At 37.8% G+C, this 24,729-nt stretch overlaps 1 protein-coding gene across 1 annotated transcript in view; it reads left to right on the top strand.

The window, feature by feature from the left end:
* lrp1bb (low density lipoprotein receptor-related protein 1Bb) overlaps positions 1–24,729 on the top strand; it is a 520,571-nt gene that overhangs the window by 167,482 nt on the left and 328,360 nt on the right. The window lies entirely within an intron of this gene.

Raw genomic sequence — 24,729 nt, forward strand, 5'->3', positions numbered from 1 at the left:
CTTTATTCTGGAGATGTTTAATCAGTTTAGAAAAAAAAGCAATAATGTTTCGACTCTGATATGCCTTACTAAGAGGTCATATTGATCTGTGGTAGCTTTCTCTTTTTCTTCACTTTGTTCTGTAGCTTTTTAGTGCATATAAAAACTCTGCAGAATTACCAAATCAACACCAGAGGCGCAACTGTATTAACCCTATTCCACAGAAACATTGCTCTTAAACTACCTGAATTGCCTTGTTGGCAACTCAGGCAATGCTTTTCTATGCACAACATTACCAAATAAATATTTGCATAATGTTAGCCCAGTGGTGCTTGACACAGCTCGAACAATGAGAAACTGCCTACACACAACCATTTTAAATGAATCATCTGTCTAATCAAAGTAGACCAAGACATTCCGAAGGTGGGCTGTACAAAGATAGAAGTGTCTTTTTGACAGAAAGGCACAAAAGGTGCTGCAGCAATGCACTACCCTGTTTCATTTGATAACAGGTAATATACGTACATTAGTCTATATCCCCAAATGTATTCAATGCTTATTGTAAAATCCATGGCCACTGTTCACGGTCCACATGAGGTTACACTGGCAGTGATCCCTGAATATGGTATAACTGCCATGAAATGAAAATGTACGCAATTAATTATGAGTAGCAAAATGCGCCAACATTTTAAATTTGACCCATTGAGGGACCCGTAGGCCACTTGGCAGTGGCAGGTCACTTCCAACCTGCGTTGCTAGTCAAACAAACAAAGTAGGGTGACGGACGTGGACGCGACTCAGGGGAGCGAGGCCAGCAAATCTTTGCTAGGCCCTTTGAACAGCAAGTTTATGTATAAAAAGAAAGAAGACGGGACTATCGAAAAGAACGCGGTGATTTGTACATTTTGTAAAAAATAATTTTCCTATCACCGGAGCTGCTCCAGCCTGAATTATCATTTAAATGATAAACATGTCCGGACAAGTTCCACTGTAAAAGTTACAGGTACTAGTACTTGAATTGCTTTAGTTTTAATTTTGAATTGAGAGTCTGCTTAAGTGCCTATTTGGGACTCAGCCTTATTTTATGAATTTTATTTAACCGTATTTGTATTGCATTTTTGAATAATGCACCTGACCTAATTGGTTTGCTGATGTGCTTGACCTTTTTCTTTTAAATTTCATTTATGAAACACACTTCAATAAAAATGTGGATTTCAAATCTTCTCTTCTTAGTGTATTCAATTGATTAGTCAGGCACTGCAATTTTGTAATGTCCTAGAATTTGAATTCTTTATTTGGGGACCTTTAGCAGATATGACATTAAAATGTGATTAATTAGATTAATTAATTATAAATCCTGTAATGATTTCTTTTTTTTAATCGCCTGACAGCACTAGTTCTTATATCAACCCATTAAAAAAACAAAACAAAAAAACATAATAAAGGTCTTCACTTAATTGATTTGGAAAACACAACCGCAGGTGAAAAACAAGACATTACATAACCATGTAAAGCCGCGTTTATACTTGCAGTTCAGAACGCGTACGCGAGACGCAGGATACGCGTGACGTCACGTCTCGCGTATCCTGCGTATCCTGCGTACATTTGACGCGTCGACGTGCACGTTCTCAAAAAGACACTGAACGCGTACGCGACCTGCAGTTCTCGCTCTGGCCGCTAGTATCGCTGTTCCCGGTCTGATCCCGGCTGGCACGATTATGCTGCTCTCCCCTGGAGAAAGTTCCCCGTGCATATATTTATGCAATATTTAACTTCCCCCCAGGGTTTCCGTTGTCCGGTAAAATATGCCGAAGTCCGGTATTTTATAATCTCTCCGGTCAAAATACTCACTGGTGCTGCGGGACTAGAGTCCCCGGGAGTACCGCGGATGGCGAGCCCCGGCCGCCGAGCCCCGGCCGCCGAGCCCCGGCGACCGAGCCCCGGCGACCGAGCCCCGGCGGAGGTACGCGCCGAGCCTCGGTGCCTCCCGGAGCCGGGAGGAAGCGGAGCCGGGAGCCAGGAGTCAATTGACGGGACTTATTTTATTTTAAATACTCTGTTTTTCAATAAAAATACTATTGAATGACTTGGAATCATATTAGGAACAATACATTTTTTGACCATGTTAATCTTTCTTATATATTGACATCTACTTCTCCATATGAACCTAAAATTAACTGGATTTATTGTTTCGTCATTCTTGTTGAGATGGGTGAGGAGAATGCTGGATAAATTAGTCTGGAAAGACTATCCACTTTTGATAATAAGCAATAATAATAAGATAAGATAAAATAGTCCTTTATTACTCCCTCAACGGGGAAACTCACGTAGCAGAAGTACACACACACACACACAGGGAAGGGGGTAAAACAGTAATATAAATAAGTAATACACATTAAAAAAAGAGTAATAATAATAATAATAATGTTATGGTTTTCTTTAGCTTCCTTCTAGGCACCCAGAGCTTTACAGAGATCATTATTCATTCACACACATTCTCCCCGGTGGTAGCTCCGTTTGTAGCCGCAGCTGCCCTGCAGACTGACGGGAGCGTGGCTGCCATATCGCGCCAAACGGCCCCTCCGACCACCACAAACATTCATACACACTCATACACATTCACACGATGTTATAATCTCCTACATCATCCAATATTGTCCTGTAAAAGTGTTCGTTTTTCTAATCTGCTACCGCTGCTGCTGCTACTACTTCTGCTACTTAATATAAGTAGCTTTTCCAACTGTTGCTCTGCTTACTGCCCCCTATCGGTCACCATCGGTATGACAGGCTCTACTCGGGTGGTACGCGACGTACGCAGTGGAGCATGAACAGACACAAAGCAGGCTACGCAGGCTACGCAGGTTACGTGCGTAGAGTATATTTCCGGCTTAACTGTGTTAATATTTATTTAACATAATGATACCTAAAATGCACTATGTAAACCTAAGAAATATTGCTAACCTACAAATAGCTTTACTGCTTCCACAGAAATGAAAAGTATCAATAGGATATACTGCTAATCCAGTTTATTTTATAATGAATCATCAGTAAGTCAGACCACCTCTATACAACCTCATTTGGTTTTGGTTTAGTGTCAGGGAGGCAAGGCATCAGCAGTGACCTTAGAGAAGTAATTGTTGCAACTCATACATCTTGGAAGGTTTAAAAGAACATTTCCAAACAATTTGGAGTTTTATCATTCTATATTGATAAAGCACAGGCAGAAAGTGCCAATCTTAAGAGTTTGCTTAGAGAAATTATTTTAAAAATCATGACAGGAAGGTTATGAAAATCCGAAAGAATCTCTAAAAAGTGGCAACATAATTTAAGTTTGCAAGACTGCATCTGAACAAGTCACGAGACTACTGGAACAATATTCTATGGAATGATGAGACCCAGTGGGGTTATTTAGCCACATTGCATACCACCTCCCCTGGCAAAAACCAAATGCAGCATATTCGCTCCAAATCCTCCAACTACCTGACTAGCACAGTGGTAAAAGGATAATGATTTGGGCCTGATTTGTCCTGGGAATCTTGCAGTCATTGCCTCCACTATGAACTCAGAGCATTCTACAATAACAAGTAAAGCCATATCTCCCATAACAAAAGCTTGGCAGAAATTGGGTCGTGCAGAAGAACAATGAATCCACTTGCAACAGCAAATCTACAACAAAATGCCTGAAAAAGAAAAAAATACAACTAACAATGTTGTAATGAGTAAGATCAAGATCAGACCTCAACCTGAATATATGCTGTGTTTAACGGTAACATGCCTGTTTGTGTAACATATCGGTCATTAGAGGATATTTTTACCTCATTTTAATTCCATGTAAGAACCAGATTAAATAATTAATTTACTTACTTATACATTGATTTATTTTGTTATTGTTAAATCAAAATAAGCTGTTCTTTCTTTTGTACCTGACTTTATTCTATTTTATGTGAGATTATGTTGCATGAGCAGGATGGGAAAATAACAGCTGTTTTACCTATGAAATCCTTCCAACTGTTGAAATAAAAACACAAACTTGCAAGGGAACAAACTCTTTAATTCAGAATTTTGCTTTTACAAAAAAATATAGTGCTGACAAACCTTCAGTTGTTCTTCACTTCCCAAATGTTTGTGGCCTGTTTGTTGTTGGAGATTATATCCTGTAATAATGAAACAGGTTAGTAGCTAGTAGTTAGCTGAATGAGCCTTTAGAAATCACAGCGAGACTCCCACTGTCACTTTTTTCTTTAAAAAAAGAAAGACAAAAAAGAGCAGCAAAACCAAATTATTGACATTCACTCCATGTTCTCTTCCGGTGTAAGTTATTAGGTATAATTAGGACTTTACAGTTTTGGCTGTGACATCTGTGCATAAATTGTATGCAGTGCGCAATAATTATTAATGCCCATGGGTGCAGGAAACCATATATTAAGTTGGCTTCTTCTTGATGGCGGTGCATATTACAGAAGAAGACAGAGGCTTCACTGCTCATGTTAAAATCATAATCATCGGATATGAACGCACGCACGCAACACAGACAGCTGCTTGCATGCTCTCTAAGGTATGAATGCAAGCAGGTGGTGATTTGTTGTGCAAGTCTACCAGTCCCTGTGCATGCTGAGATAAGGCAACACAACCCTATGGTACAGACAGGAGTCAGGAGGCTTATAAAGGAGGTGAAGATAGTCATTTCTCAAGACTACAAAAGAAAAAGCAGACAGTGTGCCAAGACCTGCTGCAATCTATTCTCCTGGACTCTTTGTTGATAAAGTGACCTGTAGGTTTTGCTCTTTACTGCATATATCAATTTTCTGTTAATATCTGGAATTTGGCTTTTTGCCAAGCATTTTTTACATCTATTGTTGTTCTACATGCTTGTTGTTATGAGGCATGCTAAACAACCTGAATAGAGAGTTAGAAAATGTATACTGTGGTGAGCCTTCTTGTGTTTGGGGTAAAATGAACAATCCAACGCTTTGGGCAGTAAATAAGTGGACAACCTGGTGTATAACCCGGCGCACTAACAGGGAACGTCTAGTGAATGGGATGGGAAAAGTAGCCCAATGGTGCTGAAAATCAGTGTATGTTTCAGTCTTTTTTTTTTTTTAAGCAGAGGGATGTTTTGAGGATAAATGGTATCCATTTTTATGTTTCTCTGTTCTTAATTAAAAACAGGAACGGAAAACACGTTGTGTTTCTTGTTTGCTGTTTTGGGGGGAAAGCAAAAAAATAAATAAAATTCCAGTCACAGTCATGGCAGTGTCGAGCCTTTTGAAGAATTAATTTTACTTCTTGAGAATGTGTCTGAAGTCACTGTCACTCACCTTCAGGATTTTAGCCCAGACTTTGGAACAGAGCCTCCATAATATTCGTTTTTTGCCAGCTGCATGAGGACTATAGCCTGTACACAATGTGTGTCTGCTCAACCAAGTGAGTTATACGGGCCCACATACAGGCAATGCATATAATATTGCATTTACACAATATGTGTGGGCCAAATGCTTTAATGTGCATGACAAAAATGTACTTTCTATGTTAATATTGATAGTATTTCAGTTACCAGACCTGCAGAGAGACCTTCCATATTCTTAAGAAAATACAGCTACATTATCTTGGATTGTTCATTGACAGGAGGGGAATTACTAATTATATTAGTTTTGCCCAACAAACAGAAGACCAAACGACCATGTATTCTACCATCTTAAATTAATGAAAGAACTGCAAAAAAGATTCTTTGTTTAAGGTCTGAATTGAAATAAAAGCACATCGTATTCAGCATTATTTACCCAACTTTGATGTGGCTTAGTATTGTGGCTGTCATATAAAGGGATTTATCATCTTCCGTAGAAGGCAGAGTAATAGGTTGACCCCTTGTCGTCTAGATATATAACATTGCAGGTACCATAGCCTATCTCTTCCCTGCTCAGGCTTGGTAAGGGTGATATGATCACTGGGTCTTTCTGGCTTGTTGGGGAGAGGAGAGGGAAGGTGGCTTTGGATTGCAATATTGAGAGACTAGGAGGCACCAGCTTATCCACTCAGCTGCAGTCCCTACGGGAGAGGACAGCTGACACCACATGTCTAGGAGCTAGGAAAGCAGCCCCAATAAAGACCTAGGAGTGAAAAGCCCAGCAGAATGGCAAGTTTCCAATTGTGTTGGAGTTTAAACAAACACTTTCAGTGCAAGACAGGATCAAGTCTTTGCTTTGAGATCAACTCAAAACCGGAAATGGTGATAGTTATAACAGGAAAATTTGATGAGGTCTAACTAGAGTGGCATCTTCTGAGTTTGTGGATTGTACTTAATGTATATTCAAAATGTCAATGTAGAAGTATTTTCTGTGATTATTTTATACAAGCTTTCAGTAAAGGCGGTCAGATGCTTTTTTCCTATGTTGATGCTCCATGCTTGCAAACAGTGTCTTATGTCCTAAATCCGTCATGGATCCTACAGGATAGGATTTCATGGACGTTTGGCTCCTCTTAGTTGTGCTGCCATCAGGAGCTTTGTGAATCTAGTCAACATGGACACGAGTCACTGATTGAACTGCCACTCCTAGAGGAAAAATACAATAAAAAAGGTCCGTGGCTGACTACAAAAACATGGTGACAGAAACTGTGGCTGCAGATCGGCTTCACGTAATCTTCAGCGATGTTGATCTTGGCGTCCTCAAGGCACAGTAAAATGATAGCCATTAAAAGACGGCACTCTCCAGGGTTCCTCCTTTTATTTCCCTTCAAGGATGGGAGTCTCACCATGCCCTTTATTGAAGATTATCGTCCAAAGATCTGGAATATTGTCTTTACTACAGCAAACAAGCTTAAAAACAAACTGTGATTAAAATTATTTGAAAAAAGTGGATAGTGTAAGAAAAGAAAATAACTCCCTTGATCCAACTTAAGGTGTCTCTCATTGGTCCACTACTGTGTGTTGTTAACTTGCTGGCTTCTTGCACATGCCATTACCAAATGATTAAATCATTCAATTTCAGTGCCCATATGAGTATCTAAAATTAATTATCTTGACATTAGTTTTCATAATACATAATACATGGTAAAGGGATCGTACACAGTGTAATACATATATATGTATATATGTGTGTGTGTGTGTGTGTGTGTGTGTGTGTGTGTGTGTGTACACAGTGTAATACATATATATGTATATATGTGTGTGTGTGTGTGTGTGTGTGTGTGTGTGTGTGTGTGTGTACACAGTGTAATACATATATATGTATATATGTATATGTATATATATATATATATATATATATATATATACACACACACACACACACACACACACACACACACACACACACACACACACACACACACACACACACACACACACACACACACACATGCATGACCCTCCCTTTCTGCTGGTGCTGGAGTTCTGTGTTTTCCCAGCTCACACTACAACCGTTCAAATTCTCAAAGATCTGAATAATTTCCTTCAGGAAAATCAATTTGCTGTTGTGGAGTATTAATTGATGGTGCTAGGGCGATGCCAGGATGCTACAGAAGCCTGGTGAAATGGGTGCAAGCTCCCACCTCTGCTTGGAAGCACTGTATCATCCATCGTCAAGCTTTGGCCATGTACAAAAAGCCCCGAGAACTGAGCAGCCCCGGAAGAAAGTGCAAAATGCTTTGAAACTAAATAAATAACACACCCTTAATGGGGGCCCTTTTTGCACTCACTTTAAAATCGCTGCTCCTGTGCAAAATGTAGTGGCTTTCACAGAGCAAAGTCCTCATTCCCTTGTTTGAATTAGACCAGGAAGTCCTCTTCTTCCTCACTGAAATCAACTCCCTGCCAGTGAAGCACATGTTGGAAACGAACTGGGTTTCAGTTTACCCTTATCTTTCGGATATCTGTTACTGGGGAACTCACAGGACTTGACACAGGAACAAGTTAATGAATATTGGAAACCTTGGATGGTTGCATCAATACAATGACATGTATTTTGAGGATTGAAATTTGGTGATCCAAAGCCAAAATAAACGAAGCAAAATTCAAGAACAGATTGTGAGATGCAAGGGGCGAGAACTAGCAGCTCAGTGACTACTTCAAACTGCATTCGTGCCTCGAAAAAATAGAAAATCTATTTAATTCTGCTCACACATTGCTGTCTTCAGTAATATGTCTAAATGATTAAAAAAGTCACAGGTTACAGCTTGCTGTTATCACACAGTTTTATTTCTGAATTGTTTAGGTTACAGGGTATTTTAGTTAGTACAAAATGCATTAAAAAAACAATTGTACATCATTTGATTTGGAACGAGATTTGCTTTCCTTTATTACAAGCATTATTTTTTTTTTTTTTTATAAAGCATTACATTTATTTATAGTATTTTATAAAGCGTTACAAGCATTATTAACCTAACACCCATGCAGCTGGAGACTGAAACTTGAGGCTTACTCCAGCTCCTCCCTAAGAATGTACATCTCTGTAGGCTTGTGTCATCTCTTTCACCGGCAGTTTCAGGGAACAGGTATAAAAAAAAAAAATCTTTGTAGCCTACTGTGCATTTGGAAATCATTATTTACATTAAACTTTAAAAGTCTCAATGATTTACACTGCTTCCTCTGTCAAAGTCTTATCATTGCATGAAACAAGTCTCTCTCTTTGCCCTAAAAATGTCATTTGTTTACACTCAGTTCTTGGCTGCTGCATTGCCCCGCCTTCTCCCAGTTAACAGATTTCCATATGTTGGAGCACTTGTCTTTGGCAAAGCCATTAGTGAAAGAATTTTGTTGCCTTGTGACAATCCTGTACCCACACTACGCCTCATTCCTGTCACAAGTGATGCACAGGGAGGAGCATGCTACAGCTTTGCCTTTGCTCTCGTAACACCTCAGCGTAGCAGCTTAGCTGCACTGACAAATTTTCCCCTCTGTATTTCCTCCCCCCGTGTTGTGAAGGATGGCATCCCGGCTTGTCAACTTAAGAAACAGAGTAAAAGAGCATATTTTATAAACGTAACTTGCCTGCTGTCACAGAACCAGTTTGACATTTAAGCACTAAAATCTACATTATTCCCCAACTGCTGCAGCAAAAAGAAGAACCATCACTATGACACGAGATTTAAGTCAAAAGTAAACACAAAGACTTTCCTTCTCCATGACAATCAAAGAAAATAATATCCTGTAATCATTAAGATAAGTGTCATTCAACTCACAAGTATACATCAGCCAACACTTGAAGGTGAATCAGTACATATGATTGGAAGCATTGGTTTTGATCAATTGATTTGATTGATTATGAATAATAAGAAACCTTATAGATATATGATTTAAAGACTTCTTTTATAGTCATTCAGAAAGCACAATAGCAGTTTATTAGTACTAGATAGCTGGTGTGAGAGGATATTTAGAGCGAAATGCATTCCTTCAATTGCCTTATGTAAAGTCCTTAAAGAGGCCCCAGAACTCCCAAAATGTACTTATGTATCCACTTTGGTCATTTGATTTACTTTGGGGGCCACCGTGGAAATTGTTAATAAAATGTATGTAGAGTCAAATTAGATATTCACATACAATTTCAGAAAATACACATATTTTCCTATTTCCTATTTCCTATTTTTTTAGATCATTTTTTAAATGTTACTTTCTTCAAAGTAAAATGTTAACAAGCTAAGATGTCAACTATGATGGTAATGGCTTAGCATCAAAAGCTTCTGATATGCTAACTGGCATTATTCAAGAGCCTCCGAAACTATTGGAACATATGTGGATGTTTTTTTTTAAAAGGGACAACTTAAAAAAATAGGGGCCTAATTTAACAAGGTCATTGTAAAATAAAACGAAATAAACCAAGGGTTGGTAAAGGATAGCCTAGCTTCACATGTGGTCCATTCTTGGTTACAATTTCCAGATGCCTGAGAGTCCCACATTCTATTCAAACAGTGATAAGCAATATAAACAGCACGGGAACGCACAGCAATCGTACTGCTCAGAATGAAGACTGCTTCTGTGTCCGAGAGATTAATGTGATTTGATGCAAAATGTGAAATGTAAAAACAATGATATACTGGCAAAGGCAGAAGTCCATGCATGACCTCCATAAAAAAAGAACCAGATTACAGTTTGCAGATGCATGGTGAATAATGGCTGGAAATGTAAAAAAAAAGGATAAAAAAACTGACCAAAAACATGAAATAAGTCTTACTTTTAATGTTCGACATTGAGGAAAAAAATGTTTGCCTTTGTATGTATAGCTGCAATAAGAAGCTTGCTTACAGGGTAGAAATAGACAAAGACTGAGGCTTTTTGCGAAAAGGGGAAAAAAATAAATATAATGTCCCTGGATGTATAGCCCTATTTTGGCAAAATAAATAAACATGCAAGTAAAAGCAGTATATCTGTCATGGATGTGGAGGATAGGACACAGATGCAGGAGGCCAGAAGGCTGGAGTTTCAGAAAAAGTGCTTTATTTCAACTTAAAACCAAACAAAAAGCGCTGCTGAGCAAGATTGGAAAAAAAAACCCAAAAAACATGAAATTGACAAAATGCAAAAACCAGACCTAAAACATGGTGGGACGACACAGCGGAAAGACGACAAGATACACACAGAAGGGTTAACGAGGCACAGGTGCAGACGATCAGGGCAGATGGGAAAAAGGGAAGTCAAGTGATAACTGAAATAAAGACATGGGTTTCAAAATAAAACATGAACTAAATAACAAAACTGTGACATATATCACACCAGATATTAAAAGTTATCTTTATCCGAAGACAACATTCTTACCATGTTGTCTTTGGAAACTTACAAAACCAATTGTTGTCATTTCAAAAGACATAATTGGTGTCTCCTTGTCTATGTGGGTTTATTACTAACTGATTAATCTTTATACATGACAAATCTTGACAGCAGGTCAGCCCGTCCAGCATATGAGAAACCTGTTTTGGTTTGGTGCTTTCTTGCTGGCAGGGTCATGTCTGGGAGGCTGCACATGCTCATTCAGCATTGTTGTGGCCATCACAAATGTGCTACTTATCTATGCTACTAACACTAATGGCCCCCATGCTATCATGGCTGATAACAAACTGGACGGCCTTTCATCTCTTTACTAACAGAGGATGCAGCATCCATAGTTAAAAATAAATACATGAAATTGAAATCATAATCTAAAGGAATCGCAAAGCTGTTCAGTAAGGCTTAGGGGAGATGTTTGCATTTTAGGGTCTTGTTTATGAATGTATCCTCTTTAACCTTTAAGCATTTGTAGATTCAGCTACAAACTGTTTTCACAGGATTTTTAAAATGTTCTTGAGACTATAGTGATTTTCTATTACATAACCATTCAGTGGTTTTGTCATATTTCAATGATTTATTTATTTTGTGCAGAAATTTTTCAAGAAATTATTTAGATCTTTCAAGATTAAATCCCCAGACTCTGCCATTTTTAGAGGATAAACTTTAATATTTAAATCATTTGGGGTGTACATTGGAGTGAGGATCAAAATGTGGGTTTGCAGACGCTGGCAGGAAGGAAATAAGACTGAATTCTTTACTCACACAATTAACAAAAGGTGCCACTGTTGCATGTGGCCCAAAAGTTCAAAAACCAAGAAACAGTGAGTGACAAAAAAATGACCAAAGGAAAAATGAATGGGAAAATGAATGATGAACAATGAACATACATAAGGAAATGGCAAGGAATAAAGGTTACTGAGTAGGACAAGGACTGACATAATAACTGAAGTTTTGTGACAATCAGCAACTGAAATCTGGTGTGAAACAAGAACAGGAAGGAAAGAAGGAAAATCAAAAGGAATGAAATAATAAAAATAATGGTTGGGCACTACTAGCATAATCAGAGGTGCCGCTTGCCAACTAGCATACCAGACAAATTCTTGGGGCCCCAAGACAGAAAGGGGCCCTCTTGGGCCAAACAACTTTGAATCGCAACATTTAGCAACGGCAGTGATCTGCTTGCCCTTGCTGTGTCCCTGGTTAGCAAACCTGATTAGAGTTGAAACAAGGCAGAAAAACAACATGTGGTAAGTACTGCAGAAAATACATAAGCTAACTTAGCTCAGAGCAGCTCAGTCTGTCCTGCTAATGTTGAGTGTCACAGTAAAGACACCTGCAATCAACTGGTTTGCTCAGTTAGCAGACTGAAAATAAAATAGTGATCTTGGACAAAACGCGTGGGAGGTGGGAACGTTTTTTCTTACAAACCAGAACAAGTTTAAGAACCATTGGAATAGGGATCTTTGAAATATCTCTAGGATGTCACATTTTCTCCTTTTTTTTGATAATGGCTTTGACAGTGTTCCAGGGGACATTCAGTGCCTTCAATATTCTTTTATATTTCTCCCCTGATTCTTACCTTTCAGCAATTGAGTCTTATAGTTTCTTTGGCAATTCTTTAAACATCATGACATGGCAGAATAGCTCAATTCTGCTATCAAATCAAAGGCGTGCTCAGTTAAACTGTAAAAGTAAGAATGCTAAATTATAGAATTCACTGTCAAGAAATTTTGAAAATGTGCTACTAAGGTGCATGGATGTAAAATAATTGTGTGTTGTATGCCAGTGGTGTTTATATTTTATTTTGAAACAATACAAATGTGTACCATTTCTTTAACATTTTTTGTCAGTGTCAGGTTATTTATTACGATGTAATAAACGGAGTATTAGGGCCAAACTAAGACAAAAACATTTGGGAAATTACGAGAATAAAGTCATAATAATATGAGAATAAAGTCATAAAATTATGAAAATAAAGTCATAATGTTGCAAGAATAAAGTCGTAATAATATGAGAATAAAGTCGTAATATTACGAGAATAAACTCGTAATTTCTAAGAACTCTAACAGGAAGAGCACATCTGTCTTTTGTGGAAGAGGAGCTGTCTGGATAGTATAGTATAGTAGTGGTCGACTGCAAGGCTATCGGTGGTCACATCTGCGTTTTGAGGTTTTGTTGTTTCTCAGGAAACAATGAGGATGATCATAAAGATTTTCCTCGAGACGCAATTTCTTCCAAGTCTGTGTGGTTCCTTCTTCGAAATAGACGCAGTCGTTTGCATAATCGTTTTAAAGTCCTTATACTGATAATAATTTGATGCTGATGTGCCAAAAGATTAAGTATTTCCTTATTTGTGAAACCGATACCAAAATATAACTTCACAAGATGCTCAATATTCCTCATTTTAACACAGGGAGAAGACTGCTCTTCCTGTTAGAGTTCTCATAAATTACAACTTTATTCTCGTAATATCACGACTTTATTCTCATAATATTACGACTTTATTCTCATAATATTATGACTTTATTCTCATAATATTATGACTTTTTTCCTCATAATATTAGACTTTATTCTCATAATATTACGACTTTATTCTTGTAATGTTACAACTTTATTCTCATAATATTACGACTTTATTCTCGTAATGTTACGACTTTATTCTTGTAATGTTACGACTTTATTCTCGTAATATTACCACTTTATTCTATTACGACTTTATTCTCGCAACATTACGACTTTATTCTCGTAACTTTATGACTTTATTCTCATATTATTATGACTTTATTTTCGTAATTTCCACATTTGTTTTGTCTTAGTTTGGACCTAATAAGTCGTAATTTATTGTATAAAAGGTTGATTAATTAGTTGAAGGGGCCCCCGGTGAATTTCTGCCTAGGGCCCCAAGAGACTCTAGAATTACCTCTGAGCATAATGGACAGGTTTTTGACGGGGAGTTGTTCATGTTTTTGAACAAATTTTGCACATAGGCATTTCTTCTTTGAAAATTGTTATACAGTAAGAAAAATGCAAAAATGTCTTATAAACTACCAGAAAAAGTTTTGGAACCAGTAGGCTAGAAAGTGACAGAAAGTAATCTCAAAAGTGGGCACCTGCCAACGTAACTCTAAAAGTATAACACATACTCCTAAACAAGGCAGGGAACACATAACAGCTAAAGGCTTAAAAATCACCGGGGCTGACTCCGTGGATGACCTACCATATGTCAGTCACTAAACATGTATGGTGTCCACACTGCTCTCCAAAAAAAGACATTGGTGCATGCAGGATGTTTGCCAAAGAACACATTTACAATGCAAAATTTCTACTAGGAAAATGCTTTGTTGACTCAACAAGCATAGCTTGAATTGTTTGGAAGAAAACCACCACGTACGGCGCAAAAAGGCAGCAACATCAAGACATTTTCTCAGTGAAGAAGTATGGTGGAGAGAGTATCATAGTTTGGACTTACTTTAGGCCTGCTTCCTGTTCCATTGGGGGAAACATGAATTATAAGATTTAAAAAAATATCCTCCAGCATAATGTCAGGTTGGCTGTCTTTCAGCTGAGGCTTAATAGACGTTAGATGATGCACCTAGGCAGTAACCCTAAGCATGGAAGTTAATCCAATACAGAAGGGTTTCAGAAAAAAATAAATCCTCCTTTTGGAGTTGCTTCATCAGAGCTCAGACCATAAAGTCATAAAAATTATATGGAATGAGTGCAAGAGAACTGATGACACCAGACATCTTTTAAATGTGTCTGAGCCAAAGCTGTTCTGGAATGAACAATAATGAAACATTTCTACAGGACATTATGAAGATCTTATCCAGATCTACCAAAAGCAGTTACTTGAAGTCTTTGTTGCCTATATATATATATATATATATATATATATATATATATATATACATATATACATATATATATATATATATATATACATATATATATATACACATATATACATATATATATATACACATATATATATATATATATATATATATATATATATATATATATATATATATACATATATATATGTGTGTGTGTGTGTGTGTGTGTGTGTGTGTGTGTGTGTGTGTGTGTGTGTGTGTGTGTGTGTGTGTGATGTCCAGCTTCACTTTCCTGAGGGTGCTCATTTGTCTGAGCAGACTTGTGTATTGATTTTTTCGCTATACAGTGCAACCAGGGTGTCATGAATGCCAACACCTGACTTTATTCCATTGCTCAGTGGAATGAAACAGGACTTTTCTTTTCTTCTTTTTGGAGAACATATTTGACAGACTACTGGACATAAATTAAAGTAACTAGTAGGCTATTTCACAGAAAATAGAATTTGGAGGGATTCTTTGTACACCACATGATATAGCTTTCAACTAGTACATGAAAAATAAAAAGTGACTTTCATTTGACTGAAACCATATGTTGTGCTATAAATAAGCAATGATGATACCATTAAGCAAAATGGGATGGATGATTTTCAAAGTTTTGACATTAGGCAGAAGTTTGCATTGCGGTGGTTGATTGATATTCTGTGTTGGTCTGTGCTGTGTTTACTTTGGGTTTCATCCTACAGTCCAAAGACATGTATGTTAGCCTAATTAGCGAATAAAATAAACTGACTTTATGTGTGTTCATGTAGTACAGCCTGTCTGGAGGGAGGCATGTGTTCAATGTGTCTTCCACGTAGCTGAAATAAACTACAAAATATTGCACTCCTGAACATGAAAAATCTGACGTAAATCATTGATAGATAGTCAAATTGGCAAATTATTCAATTTCATAAGAAATCTCCCTGACCTCCATAGACTCAAATGTAATAAGGAAATTATTATTACAATCACAAATAGATTGTTCAATCATAATGGTTTGTTTAAAATGCTTTCCAGCTACCATGGTATGTATAGCCTGAATTAAGGTTCTGCGTTAAACCAACGCGAGAACGAAGGAAAGAGCGCTGAAAGTTCACTACTGCTTCACGAACCGGAACCAGAAATGAGTTGCTACCAAGGGAACCAATCACAGCCCTCTCGGTCTGCGTTGGGTCTGCGTCACCTCGACGCGTAGTTACATTTTTTGGGAGGTACAGGTCAGGCTACGGCGTAGGCTACAGAGAGACTCCCGCGTAGCCGCGTACCCTACGGCGTAGGTTTAACGCAGAACCATAATTCAGGCTTAACTACGATTAATTCCAAATTAAATAAATAAATACTTAATTGATGAAATAGTCAATTAAATAAATGAATATGACAATGAAATAAATAAAAAATTTAAACTTTACTTTTTAAATGGCAACTTTTCATGACAAATTATTTCATATTGGTATATTTATTTATTTATTTAACAGCACTTTTTTGTAATGCCACTTTTACGTATTACATTTCATGATACTTTTATTTTGTAAGGCCACGTTGACGTATTACACTTCATGACACTTTTATTTATTTCATGTTCTTATATTCAAATGATGGGGCGTGGTTTATATGTGGGTGTGGCCAGTCGCAAACTTCAGCGAATGCTCATTAGGGACAGGAAAGCCAGAAAGCCAGAAGAAAACATCAATGAAGAGGAAGAACAAAATTCGCAGACTTTCACTTTCACTAAATGTTTCAGATCGGAATAATGCAAAATATCTGAGACTAAAAGCAGCTAATAATATGTGATCATTTTAATTTTGGAGGATCTTTATGTGGTAAAATGGTTGAAGGATTGGCGGTTCGAACCCTGCCCCCTAGTCATCTGTCGTTGTGTCCTTAGGCAAGACTTAGATTCACCCTCCTTGCCTCCAGTGGGGGCATCGCTGGTGTGTGAATGTGTATGTTTGGTGGTAGTTGGAGAGGCCGTTAGTGTGGTTTGGGCGTCCACGTTTCCGTCAGTCTGCCACAGGGCAGCTGTGGCTACACATGTAGTTAACCACTATTGTACCATTGTGAGTGCTTTGAGTGTCCTTGGAAAAAAAGCTCAATATACATCTAATTCATTATTATGTAAAATATTGAGATTTTTCACCTCTTTGGTACTACTTTTTCAATTTTTTTCAAATTATAATTTGGTTCTTGAAAACCTTATTTTAAATTATGCTTGACACCAGTGTTTGGTGTAGTGCCATGCTACAATTCTTGTGGATGTTGTATGCTTTACATAATTATGCCCATATTAAACATATGTAAAACTGTTGAAGGGTACATTAGATGAGCAACATTTTTAGATTTCCCAGTGACCACAGTAGTTTTTGCATTACAGACCCTTGAGGGTGTTCACATTAATGTTAATGTTGGTCTCAATGTAGTAAAGGCACACTGCGCCGTTCCTCATTTGTACACTTCATTGATCACCTTGCCTCACATTTTACTGCTAAAATGTGATTCAATCAACCTACACTTTGGGTCCTTCTCATTTGCTTCAAGATATCAGACAGGACTCAAATAATTTTTCACAGTTCTGTTAATACTGAGAACATTGACAAGAACTGGGAAATAGCCTCAAAATCCAAACATTTTAGTATTATGCATCACAGGAACCTTCACATATGTTTTGAATATTTTAAATGTACCTGCTAATTTTTAAGGACAAATAAAGTAAAGTAAATGAATAAAATAAACTGACATTAATGAAAAGATCTTTTAGCTGATCACAGCATTTCAAATGTCAAGTATGTAAAGGTCACACAGGACAAAAACCCTTGCTGTTAGGCCCACAGGTTCTTTGAAGGTGACATATTCTACTCTTCTTTTTTTCTTTATCTTTTCTTTTCTTTATCTTTTCAAAAGTTGACACAAATTCCTGTGAATTGACTTTAACATGCTTTGGTCAAAGTAGCACTATGGTCAAGTACAGAATCTCCTTTTCCAGCTGTTTCTTTATAGCTCTGTTCAAAGCAGATGGTTTTTGAGGATGGATTGAGTCACTCGACTCCACTTCACTCCTACCCTGTGTGGGGTGTTCCCCTCCTGAGATCTGTCATACAGTCTTCCCTCAGCTCTTGCCTAGCAAAAAAGCAGCATGATGTTGTATTTGAGGTGAAGACGGGTAGGCTGTATAATTCTACTATGATCTGAATCTGCGATGTCACAGTACCATGGAAATCTGAAATGTTTAGTGTTCTTATGTTTTCAGGCAGTGTCAAGCAAAAGGACAAGGTTGTGTTATGTCGAAGATTTTGAGTTTTGTAGGCAAACATTTATTTGAATAGTGACTTCAGTCAACCAAATAAATCCTCTCAAGCTCAGAAAAGATTTTTTTTTTCCCAGTATATGCCTTTTGTAAATGGAGAACCTGCTGCAGAGAAGTGTGCTGTACTGTAGTGAAAAGTAGCTATGATAAGCAGTAAGCATAAAACCAATTCACTTTATTGCCAGGGAACCGTGAACTTTTAAAAGTACCTGTAACAGGCTTTGTCTGACACACTTTGTTTGTAATGAGTAGTGTAATTTACGTGTAACTCATCCAGAATTGAAACACAAATTGTATTGCTTAATGATATGTTGTAGATCTTGGTAAAGACATCCCATCCATTCAAATAAAGCTGGGATTTATAAGGACATGTATTTTGTTACATGAAAGTTAGAAATGGATAATGTTTTCATCATTATTTAGTTGAAGAGACAACATCAAATTGTCCAGGAATCTTTAGTATCAACATCAATCGTGAAAGGTCAAAGGAAAAAGACATATACAACTGTTGAAACTTAAATATTAATGACCTTTTACTCTTATATTATCCTTCTGCATCACTGAAAGAGCTTATCAGTGTTAGTTTGGCAATATTAAATAGTAAGTCCCATATATATGACTGCTGTCATTTAAGCACAACACATTAAAAAAATAAGGATAAAACAAGCCGTTTTTAAACTGAACGGATAAAGACATGACCAAACAGCAGTAAGTTGTTTTCAGACCTTTACCCTGTTCCATTTATATAAGTCACACTGAGTCAGCCAACCTTGTTTTTTTGTTTTTTTAATCGGCTTTTAGCAAGGGTTGGCATGGGTCAGACTCTTCCGGGCTATGGTGACGTGGTTTTGCTGTCCACATTATACCAATATTAGCAGTTCATCATATCTAGTAATATTTATATATATGCCCAAGGTCATAGTATATCTATAATATCATATCTAGTAAAATTAGCATGAAAGAGATAATAGAAGTAAGAGAGTGACACAGAGAGAAAATTACAGAAAAAAATGCACACGTGATTGATAAAGACACAAGTTATTTTATTTAATTGAGATAACTGCCAGATATACAAAATGACATGTGTGGATTCCACTTGACTGAAGCCCACTGAGTCTCAGTAAAGCAGATTGACAGGTCCAGCTTGAGTTCCTGTAAACACACACCATGTAGATTCCTCTTTTTATCTTCTTATTTTAGATATTTTTCTACTAAGATTTAACAGTGGCAAGAGCAGTATTTTGCCATTTCCCCTTTCTATTCAGCCACATCATAAAGAGAGCAAAGGCAGGAATTCATTCCACCCACTCCCCTCTGTCACTTTGTTTGAGGCTACCTTAGTCTGAAAATAATTAATTCATTGCGCTTTTCGAATTTGCTGGGGTCTGTGATATCAAAGTCACAGATCTTCACCATCTTAATCTCCACCCAAAATTACATCATGATACATTTTCTGTACCTTAGAAGTGGGTAGCGCATGACTGTAAGACAGATTTCAAAAGCAGGCCGACCACTTGCAGGAGGAGTCAGGTGTTTGCTGTGATCAGAACTTTAATTCTGTTTGTGCAACTTAATCTCTGTCATTAAAGCGTGTCAGCTATTTCCTGAAAATGTTAGGAATTCCAGTCAGCTTGTTAATTAAGAGACATGATATACGCAAGTGGCACTAAGACCACTTGCTTAAAGTAAAGAAAAAAATCTTTAAAATCTTGGCATTAATTAACAGACTTTCAAAACTTTGTACGTCACTGTCACATCTGGTGAGATAGAGGTGACACACGAGCATCAAATACTTCCTGGTGCTTACATTCTTGTAGTAGCAAACAACGAAATCCTCTCAAGCTGCCTCGAGGGAAAAGTAATGGTTGATTCTCTGCTGTCATTCTTGGACTGCATGATCTATTCTAAGGGAAACTGGTATCTGTTTCTTTGTCAGTTAGTGGGAAGCCTGGCATTGCATGCTCTCCACCAGTGTGTTGTACTCTGGTGTGTAACTTGACACTGCAACTCTGAGTGTGTCTTGCAGATGTGCATCAGTGAGGCGTGTTCTGTATTTGTTCTTAATGAAGTGCATGTCAGAAAAGGCTGATTCACATAGATAGGTTGAACCAAACAGGCTTGCAATCTTCTGCATTACATACACCACTGTACTTTTCTGTGTCAAGGCCCCAAAAGTTTGGTGCACCCTGATAGGCTTTGAGGTGGATGTCATTTTGCAATCTTAAAATTTAAAGGTCTATCTGTTTAGCATCAAGGGTGAAAGTTACAGGAGTCATCACGTGTTCAAAGCCGATCACTTTTGCGCATAAGGACTGCTGGTGGATGATGCAGTGGTAATGCAAAAAGTTTGGGAACTCTGTGTCACCTTTACAGCGAGCAATGAATCCTGCGTGTCGGCCGATCATAGCAGGAGCCCCATCCGTAGTCACTGATAGCAGCTTTTCAAGCAGCGTCTTTTTTTCCACCAAAAATTCATTCACCGCGTTATAGATATCAACTTCCCTGGTAGTTGTCTTTACTTCTTTTATGGAGAAATCATCAAAACACATCCTGATGGAGATCATCGACTGCGCTGTACTGCCGCTATCCACTGACTCGTCACACTGGATGCTGAAGTTCTCGGACATCGCCAACCAGTGTTGTTCTTGTCGGCTATTTTTAAATTTTGTTTCAGTCTTAGTCCTGTTTCAATCGCCGTTGTTATTTTTTGTCATATTTAGTCGAACTCATCCTTTTTTTATTTAGTCACATTTTTGTCGACTAAAAGTCGAGCATTTTAGTCTTTGTTTTAGTCCATGAAACCGTGAATTTATTTGTTTAGTTTTAGTCAACAAAAACTATTTGCATTTTAGTCTAGTTTTAGTCTGACAATTTAGTCTAATTTTAGTTTGACAATTATTTAAAACATATTATACATTAATATTATATTCTACTTTAATCGAGCTCATTTCTTTCACCAATATCTGACCTAAGTATTGATATCAAATATTCATGATTTTTTTAAGATTTAACCCTCTAAATGCCAGGTTTTATAAACTTTGGCTGCAGTCGCAGCTGTGTAAACGACTCAACAAAAAGCTGGAGTTTGTTATGATTCTCTCTATGGCTGCACCTTTCATGTGATTCAAAATGCCCCATGTTTGGATTTATTTGTGTTTATGGACCTCTTGTGTAGGTGTGTGTGGTGTGCATTTATACAAAATAATCTTAGAGGGGCTTTGAACTTCTGCACAAAAACCATGTGAATGAATGAAAACAGTGGCACTTGAAAGCCTTTGCTCATAATGTCATAAGGTCACACACACACACACACACACACACACACACACACACACACACACACACACACACACACACACACACACACACACACACACTAACTAGTAGACTACTTTTGGGTAGGTTTTATTGTAGTAACATTAAGCTGACAGTACACTCAACAACACAACGTTGATTTAATGTTGTAAACAACCAGCAACATACTTTATGTTAACTTAGCTTACCTTGATTTCTTTGTGGTAAATGGAGATGTGTCGTTTCAGATTTGTAGTGTTCTTTCCCTTCAACTTATGGCCGCACTGCTCCCCGTCCGTTAAAATCAAGCATTCCGTTTTATCTTCGACGTCAATGTATCTAAAATGTTTCCAGACATCTTCCCTTCTCTTTCTCCCGATCCCCGTGCAAAGCATGTTACCGTTTTATTTTATTTAATGAAATGAAATGTCCGCGTTGAGATCGTGTGCAGCTGCGGCTGCATGCTGCGCTGGCGGTAACTTCAAAAAAGGGGGTGTGTTTGTTTATGTGTGAGTGTGAGTGCGAGTGTGTGGGGGAAGGGTATGTTCGATATATCCACCCTGAGCACAATGCCAATACAAAGTGATAGACAACTGTGCTCCCGGACAGTCCCGGTGAGCATTTGCGAACGCACAGCGGCGCTCTATGGCAAAAGAGACAGGAGGAAGGGATACGTTCATTATAATTATATATTTCTTATCGTCTTTGTTTGTGAACGAAAATGACCATAGATTTTAGCGGAGTATTTATTTTGTGAACTATATTTTCGTTTAGTTTTTATTAGTCAACGAACTTGCATAATGATTTAGTCCTAGTTATTGTTTATACACGACACGTGTTTTTTTTCTAGTCCGGTCTCGTTTTCGTCCGGGGAAAAATGGGCGTTGACGAACATATTTCGTTTCCGTTTTCGTGAACGAGAACAACACTGTCGCCAACACTTTTCTTACTATTGGAGATGCACCCAGTTAAATATCAGACACAGTGGAAATTACATCGGTTCCTTACTTCTCATCTTCAAACACAGTTTTAACAATTATCATCATTGCTTCTTTGACCACAGCCTCATTTGAAAATTCCTTCTTTTTCTTAATCAAGAATTGTGTAGCTCTTAATGAAGTTTCGTTTGCTTTTTTGGAGCTTTTTACAGGTCTCGAGAAAAAAGATTGCTGTTTGCTCAGAGCTGACTTTAAATCGCAAGCTTTTTGTACACGTAGTGCACTGCCCAGCGGGTAGTTAGCATGGTAGCTTGTGTGGCAAGTTGTGAAATGTCTCTCCACATTGTGTCGCTTCGCCGTCGCTGCAGTTGCCCCGCAGATAATACACACCAAGGCTCCTTTCACAGTAGTAAAAAAAACTCCCATTCATCGTGAAAATTATAGTTTTTCTTTCTTTTTTCTGCCAACTTTTAGGGCATCAATCGTTGGGTTTTTGCTGTGTCACAAATGTTACGTTTTGAGCATGCGTGCAATACTGACTGTTGATCTATAGTAGGTGCAACAAATACAGTATATTAATCATTTAAAAAAAATCTAAATAATATATTGTCATTTCCAGCTCACATGTAAGAGTGAATAGCAAAAATGAAATGAAATAAAAATAAATAGATTTCCGCTCATTGATGAGTGCTGTTAATTGAGCTAATTTTAGAACAGGCTCGCGCGCGATTCACTTGGTCTTTCGTGCCTGTCTTAACCCCCCCCACCCCGAACCCGGTGGTGGACACTGAAAGTAAGGGATAATGTCAGGCTAAAGAAGGAGTCCTACCAGGCTATGTTGGCCTGTGAGACTCCAGAGCAGTAGAAAGGTACCAACAGGCCAAGCAAGCCGCAGCTCAGGCAGTCCTCGTGGCAAAAACTTGTGCCTGGGAAAAGTTCGGTGAGGCCATGAAGGCCTTAAAGAAATTCTGGTAAACCATCCGGTGCCTGAGAAAGGGGAAGCAGTATTCTGCCAACACTGTTTACAGTGTGGGTGGGGAGCTGTTGACCTCGACTGGAGACGTTGTCGGACGGTGGAAGGAATACTTTGAGGATCTCCTCAATCCCACTGACATGCCTTCCATTGAAGAAGCAGAGACCGCGCACTCTGAGGTGTACTATTCCACACTATTCCAACACCCAAGCCGAGGTCACAGAGATGGAGGGGTCACATTGAATTTAATTTTTTTAGCTTTAGTGAACAATATGACTACTGGGCAGGTCAGTGTTGCAGTACACAAATAGTCATGTGTGGCTGAATATGAAAAGTGATTGGGTCACCTAACAAATTGCCCCAAAAGGTAAATCCCAATGATTTGGCATAGAGGCTTTTTCAGGCAGTTCCTGTCTGTGTCAGTTCAAGTGTTTGGTTATTACAAGTGTTTTGAATGCTGAATGAGGGTCTTTTTGTGTGCTCCTCTATTATCTCGCATTAGTCGTTTTTTCCTGAATCTTTGCAGTGGATGTGGTGCAAACATACACACAAACTTTGTATGAACTGTTCCTTAATTGATTAAACAAAACTTAATTTCTTAATGAAAAAAATGTATTTAACATTATTAGTGACAATCGCATAACTTTATAAACAAATCTACAATTTTTATCTGTTTTATCTGTTTGCAACATATTAAGCAATGTCACTAAAGGAAAGTCATTAATGGCCTTCGGGCAAAGTAGCTGCATCAAAGCACAGTGCAACGGATGCTGTTACTTCCCCCTACATTGTTTTCCTGACATTTTGGCTTTAATTTAGGTTAATCAAAAATCCTTGCATGCGTTGTGCTCACAAGAAAAATAATGACGTTACGGCTGAACAATAGGCTGCACAGACTATGTTAAGCTACTAGAAGGGCAGGAGTCACAACAGAATAGCTTGATAATGTTAAAGGCATTAGATCGGTGTTGCCCAAGGTCGTGCATTAGGGGGCAGCTGTGATCAAATTTAACAGGGCATTAAGAAAATGTAATTATTATTTCAAAAGGGATATTTTAATCCCTGCAGTTACAAGTTTAAGGAGCTTCCTGTGCTGATAGGTTATGTTACTATTAGTAATGAATTATACCACACAAACTGGCAGTGGGTCAGATTAACACGATTATCATAATGAACGTAGCTGCTTAAATCCCTCCTTAAAAGTTTCTCATTTTATATCAAATAGAGATATTATTTTATCCAAGCTGTTTGCTTCATACTTTCTCCACAAACTAGGAAAATAGCAAGTTTTCTTTCTTATTAAAATGTTTGAAAGATTAAAACATTGCTTGTGACTCTTATAGGCTGCACTGCCCATTGAATCAGCAATGCCTTTAAAAAAGAAGATTTTGTTTTGTTTTTAAAAAAAAATTGTGTTTTCAGGAAATGTTTGTGACATGCTTTGATGACAGAGATTAAGTTCCACAAACAGAATTAAAGTTCTGATCACAGCAAACACCTGACTCCTCCTCCAAGTGGTTGGCCTGCTTTTGAAAAATTGCTTTGTTTTGTCTTTTTCTTTACTTCTGAAAAGAAGACTGACCACAGGTTGCTGAAATAGAAAATGTTCAACA

This window comes from Cololabis saira, chromosome 6 (assembly GCF_033807715.1).
Source record: "Cololabis saira isolate AMF1-May2022 chromosome 6, fColSai1.1, whole genome shotgun sequence".
NCBI classification, from domain to species: Eukaryota; Metazoa; Chordata; class Actinopteri; order Beloniformes; family Belonidae; genus Cololabis; species Cololabis saira.